The sequence below is a fragment of the Xenopus laevis genome, chromosome 6L, assembly GCF_017654675.1.
Source record: "Xenopus laevis strain J_2021 chromosome 6L, Xenopus_laevis_v10.1, whole genome shotgun sequence".
NCBI lineage: Eukaryota > Metazoa > Chordata > Amphibia > Anura > Pipidae > Xenopus > Xenopus laevis.
In genome coordinates this window covers 145,255,512-145,261,914 of record NC_054381.1, presented here as the reverse complement: position 1 = coordinate 145,261,914, position 6,403 = coordinate 145,255,512, and positions in this window count along the sequence as shown.

Genomic DNA, 6,403 nt, shown 5'->3' with positions numbered 1-6,403 from the left:
ACATTTTGACTGGCGCGAATTCCCATGTTTTGCCACCGGCAAATCAATTTGTGAAACTCCTGCGGAAATTTGTCTGTGAAAATTTGCTGGCGTCAAAAAATGTAACGAAAAATGTGTCCGAATAGTCGCTCACATCAAAATCGCTTCGGGTCAACATTGACGGAAATTTTTCACCGTTTCGTGAATTTCATGGGAAATTCGCTAATTTTTCAGCGAACTGGGAGAAATTTGCCCATCACTAGTCAAAATAGTAGTTACAACCCATCATGCCATCCCGCCAGCACAACTTGCAAGAAAACTGAGAATGAGGTTGAAACAGAAGAGTAAAAAGGAAGATACACATTTTTCTCTATTAGAGATGGGGTATTTGATACATGGGGTATTTGATACATGGGGTATTTGAGTGCCACTGAAATCTGGTGGAGAACAGCATCACTTCAAGGCCCCAAAACGCCTCTCATAATTCATAATGTTATCCAGAAAGCTCCGAATTATGAGAAGGACATCTCTCATAGACTCCATGTCAAGGAAAAAGGGATGCATTGAATCCACTATTTTGGATTCAGCTGAACCCCCGAATCCTTTGGGGTGGGAAGGGGAAAACATTTTTTACTTCCTTGTTTTGTGAAAAAAAGTCACGCGATTTCCCTCCCGCCCCTAATTTGCATATACAAATTAGGATTTGGTTTGACTGGGCAGAAGGATTCGGCTGAATCCGAATCCTAATGAAAAAGGTCGAATCCCAAACCAAATCCTGGATATAATTTCCTGGATATAATTAGAAAACCATAGTTTGTACCTGATACCAAATAAGATAAAATTAAGCCTCATCGGAGGCCAAAAATAATTTTAAAGAAGACTTAAGGCATGAATATCCAGGTATGAATATCCAGATTATCCTTATCTGAAAACCCGAGGTCCCGAGCATTCTGGATAATGCCTGTACAATGACTAGCACTCTGCTTGACACAGAGCAGTGAGGGATCGCCACACAAGCGTTTCAACCAGGAGGTCCACAGACAAAACGTCCCATGAGCCTTCTCATTTAGACAATGTTCTTCTGACCTTTCTTCTGAGAGAAGCCAGAGTCAATTGGTTATCTTGGCCAAATTCCTGACTTTGAATAGTAAAATAATACCCCTATTCTAGGGAGTAATTTGAACACCATTTAAAATGCTTTAAAGGGGAGGTTCTCCTTAAGTGATAGTGGGATACGTTCTGTGTAAGAGATGCAGGCTGCCGAATAAGGAAGTTCGGGATTGAATCTGCACTGTGCATGCCCTCTCTCTCTCTCCTGCTTCATTTGCATATATTTGATCCGATTGGCTGAACCTTGCCAGCCAATGGAATTGAAGATGTGCAAATATATGAGAGACGCATCTCTTACATCTCATAGAGCGTGTTGGCAATCCCATAAGGGAACTGAGAGAGTTGATCCATAGTTTCTGTGGTGTGTATCTCTGAAAGCAAACATTTTAGGTAATAAAGATAAATTACAAAAATGTTTTTGTGTGACATGGGCTGTTAAATTCACTCTATTTTCCAAAAAGTGAACCTCCCCTTTAACCACACTCATCTAAAATACTTTAACCACATTCTCAATCTCAAGGGCTGTTCTACTATGAAGTGAGGTAAGAACCTTGACCGTGACACCATATTCCTATCGTTTCTGACCTTCACAGGTCAGCGGAATTTGTCCCATTATTATAGTAGTGCTCTAGCATCCTCTTCTCCTGTTCCCCCATCCCTTCCAGGTCTGCAGCAGGAGAACAAACAATGTGGTGGAGGCAGAATAGCTCAAATTGGCCCGTATTCCGCCTCATGTGGTCATTTTGAAAAAAGTTTACAAATGAAGTTTTTGAGCCCCCCCCCCCCTCTTTCAATAACCATGTGGATAGTATTGGGCATAAGTTTTCTTAGGCATTGTATGCTAACCCTGGTCTTTTCTGACTTACTCTGGAGAGCTTATTTTTATAGAAGTTTCTTTTTTTAACAAACAGCTGTCCATTTTTAAAGGGATGGTAATAAAAGCCAGAAGCTGTTCACTCGTGTGCCGCATGGTACAAATTCTGTAATATACATAAAAGCTGCAAATCAGACCTGCAGCAAGGGAATTTTATATGTTTTTGCTAAGGGCAGTGACTCACACTCAGATTCAGGGAGATTAGTCGCCCAGAATCAAATCTCCTCTCCTTCGGGACGACTAATCTCCCTGAACTGCCTACCGCAGCTAGAATGTAAATCGTCGGCGGCATGGCAATCGTTGCATTTCGTTTTCCGAAGTCGCCCGAACTTGCCTAACGAGGAACTTTGGAAAAAAAATGCTCTGAGTGCCATCCAGCCGGTCATTTAGATTCTAGCCAACGGGAGGCAGTTTGGCGAGATCAGTTGTCCCATAGAAGAAGCGATTTATCACTGGGCGACTTAATCTCCCTGAATCTGAGCGTGTGTCTCTGCCCTAAAGGGAAACCCCCAATGGTAGCTATGTTTTTTTTCTACTGAATAATCTTGCTTAATTTAGTTATTTTGGTTCCAAAAACATGAACTCCAGGCACTGAAATTCCCCAGGGTTGGTGAACCTGGAGCTTGAAACTTGGACTTTGTGCTCTCAGTGGATTTACACAATCTTCTGTTTTTGAAGTGTGGCGCAGCCACATTGTATATTTTGGTGGGAGGACAGAAGAAGTTTGTGAGTTAAACTGAGTTATAAAATAGACACTCCCTCTCTGTTTAGGAATTCTTCCCAATGCAAAATGATGGAGTGCTCAACCCACCCAGTGGCATACACTTGTATAAGGGGGCTATTTATCAAAGGTCGAATTTCAAAGTTATGTGAATTTTTTTTTTTTTTTACTCTCATAAATTCGAAAGTACTCTCAACTCCAATAGAAGGTTATTTATGTTAAAAACTAAAACGTCTAATATTTGATCGAATAGAAACAACCCGAAAATTCTAATCAAATTTGAATTGTTTTCTTCCGAATGTCAGGAAGGCAATTAACCTCTTCAAATGATTCAACAGACCTCTGCCATTGACGTCGACATGAACTCGGCAGGTTTTAGGTGGCGAATACTCGAATTAGAACTGTTTCCAGGGTCGAGTCTGATAAATCTCTCATTCGAATTCAAATTTGATTTGGTGGTTTTAAATTTGAATTCGTGAGTTACCATTTGAACCTTAGTAAATCTGCCCCTAAGTGTTGGGTGCTTATCCAAAAGAGCCCTCTCTTGCGGAGCGCCAATGATTCAATGGACAAAAAAAATCCAGCAGCACACCAAAGATTTATAAATTGCTAAGGTGAGTTATTCAGTCCATACACTTGTACACAAAGCACATTAAAGGGATACTGTCATGGGAAAACATGTTTTCTTCAAAAAGAAGTGCTGCTCCTGCAGAATTCTGCACGGAAATCCATTTCTAAAAAGAGCAAACAGATTTTTTTATATTTAATTTTGAAATCTGACATGGGGCTAGACATATTGTCAGTTTCCCAGCTGCCCCCGGTCATGTGACTTGTGTTCTCATAAACTTCAGTCACTCTTTACTGCAAGTTGGAGTGATCTCACCCGCTCCCTTTCTCCCCCAGCAGCCTAACAACAGAACAATGGGAAGGTAACCAGATAGCAGCTCCCTAACGCAAGATAACAGCTGCCTGGTAGATCTAAGAACAAATAAAATCCAGGTCCCACTGAGACACATTCAGTTACATTGAGTAGGAGAAACAACAGCCTGCCAGAAAGAAGTTCCATCCTAAAGTGCTGGCTCTTTCTGAAAGCACATGACCAGGCAAAATGACCTGATATGCACCTACACACCAATATTACAACTAAAAGAAATACTTGAAATTTTATATTGTAGAGTGAATTATTTGCAGTGTAAACAGTGTAATTTAGAAATAAAATCTACACCATAAAAATCATGACAAAATCATACCTCCCAACTGTCACTTTTTCGGAGGGACAGTCCCTCTTTGGACAGCTCAACCCGCAGTCCCTCATTTGTACTGGAAAGTCCCTCTTTTCTCTGCACTGAACAGCCAGAAAAAGAAACAAAGTTTCTCACTTAATTGGCTTTTAGCAGAGAGCCCAGAACAGCTAACAGGTGCAAATAAGATACTTTGTAACAATTTTGAGACACAAAAACACAGTTTAGATAAGGAGAAATATTTTCAAACTTTCATAACCTGCCAAATTTTGTAAAACGAACATGGTAATTAGGAGGTGTGGCCACAGAAAGGGGTGTGGTCAAAAAATTGCTGCGCTACATGCGGAAAATTTTTTTTGTCCCTCTTTTTACTTCCAAAATGTTGGGAGGTATGCAAAATCCATTTAAGGAAGGGCTGAATAAAGCACTAAACAAATCATTGCTGCGCTGCTGAATTTTCCCCCCAAACATCTGCAACACAAAGACAGCAATTAGATATGAGTGACCTCCATGTAATGGGGAGGAAACATTAGAGATCTCCGCATAAAACTTCAGGCTTGTAGGCATAAATGACTAAGGAAAGCTTAGTAACTGTTTACAGGCCCCTTTTTTGCCACCCAGAACCCTATGTCTTGCCCCAGACCTCTGCTGTTCTGTTGCGACTTTGATGCTGCTGCCATAGACTAACATGTAGCTAATGCTTTAAAGACCACAAACATTAAGGGGCAGATTTATCAAATATTGACGTAATGGAAGTTTTTTTTTTTTTTAACTCTCATAACTTCGAAATTTATCAAAAATCGAACAGCGCATTCGATCTAATTCGATTCAAAGTTTTTCCAAACCCCCCCCTTAAATTCACTCCAAATATGTTCTAGGAGGTCCCCCATAGGATAAAACGGCAATTCAGCAGGTTTTAGATGGCGAATGGTCGAAGTTGAATTTTTAAAGAGACAGTACATGATAAAGTTTGATATTCAAATTTGAATCAAATTTGGACTATTCCCTAGTCGAAGTAATCAAAAAAACTAGCTCGAAATTCGCATTTTAACTTTGACCTTTGATAAATCTGCCCCTAAGTGGCATTTTTATGTGTCAGATTATCCGTCTAGTGCTGAATAACCAGGGGTTTACTCAACAGCATTAAATATTATATAGTTTAGAGGGAACATTGGTGCCCAGGTAAGTCTCCTCCTTCCCTCATTTGTCTCCTTGTGGGTATTTCTTGCTGCTGCTCACCTGAATTTACCTTAAAAGGATACTGTCATGGGAGAACATTTTTTTTTTCAAAATAAATCAGTTGATAGTGCTGCTCCAGCATAATTATGTACTGAAATCCATTTCTCAAAAGAGCAAACAGATTTTTTTTATATTCAATTTTGAAATCTGACATGGGGCTAGACATATTGTCAATTTCCCAGCTGCCCCAAGTCATGTGACTTGTGCTTCGATAAACTTGAATCCCTCTTTACTGCTGTACTGCACACGTTGGAGTGATATGACCCCCCCCCCAGCAGCCAAACAAAAGAACAATGGGAAGGCAGCCAGATAACAGCTCCCTAACACAAGATAACAGCTGCCTGGTAGATCTAAGAACAACACTCAATAGTAAAAACCCATGTCCCACTGAGACACATTTAGTTACATTGAGAAGGAAAAACAGCAGCCTGCCAGAAAGCATTTCTCTCCTAAAGTGCAGGCACAAGTCACATGACTGGGGCAGCTGGGAAATTGACAAAATGTCTAGCCCCATGTCAGATTTCAAAATTGAATATAAATAAATCTGTTTGCTCTTTTGAGAAATGGATTTCAGTGCAGAATTCTGCTGGAGTAGCACTATTAACTGATGCATTTTGAAAAAAACATGTTTCAGTTGACAGGATCCCTTTAACAATAGGGCCTGACGATGGCCTGCGGATTTCACCAGTCTGATTTCGGCCCTAGCCTAAGCCACTTCAAAAACTAAAGTAAGAACCTTCCTAGAACATAAGTGTCTGGTCTAATCTTGGCATAATGGGCAACAATAGTACCAAAGCTAAAACAGAATTACATCCATTTTCCTGTATAGAGGTGCAGTTACCCATTTTGCTGCAGTTCCTGTTGGAGGTGGCTAGAACATTGAAATGTACACACAGCAGCCAAAGGTTTTCATACACCAATGACTTTGAGCAAATGGGTGTGTGTGTAAACTTTACAAGTTCCCTTGTAATCACATGACCTGAAAATATTTTTAGCACATCCGTGTTCCCTTAGTAGGTGTGTTTGATGTTTAAAGGACCAGTAACATCAAATTTTTTTTTAAAAAAATGTTGCTAGTATACAATGAAACAAACACACAAAGACAAATTAAACTTTGAAATCGCTAAGTCTTTATTAAGAAAGAGCTCACCGAAACTCCACTTGCACTCTTCTTCAGAAAAGGCGACGATCCATTGTGCGGTGCTCGATTTCTCCTCCCTGGCTATTTCCTATAAGGAA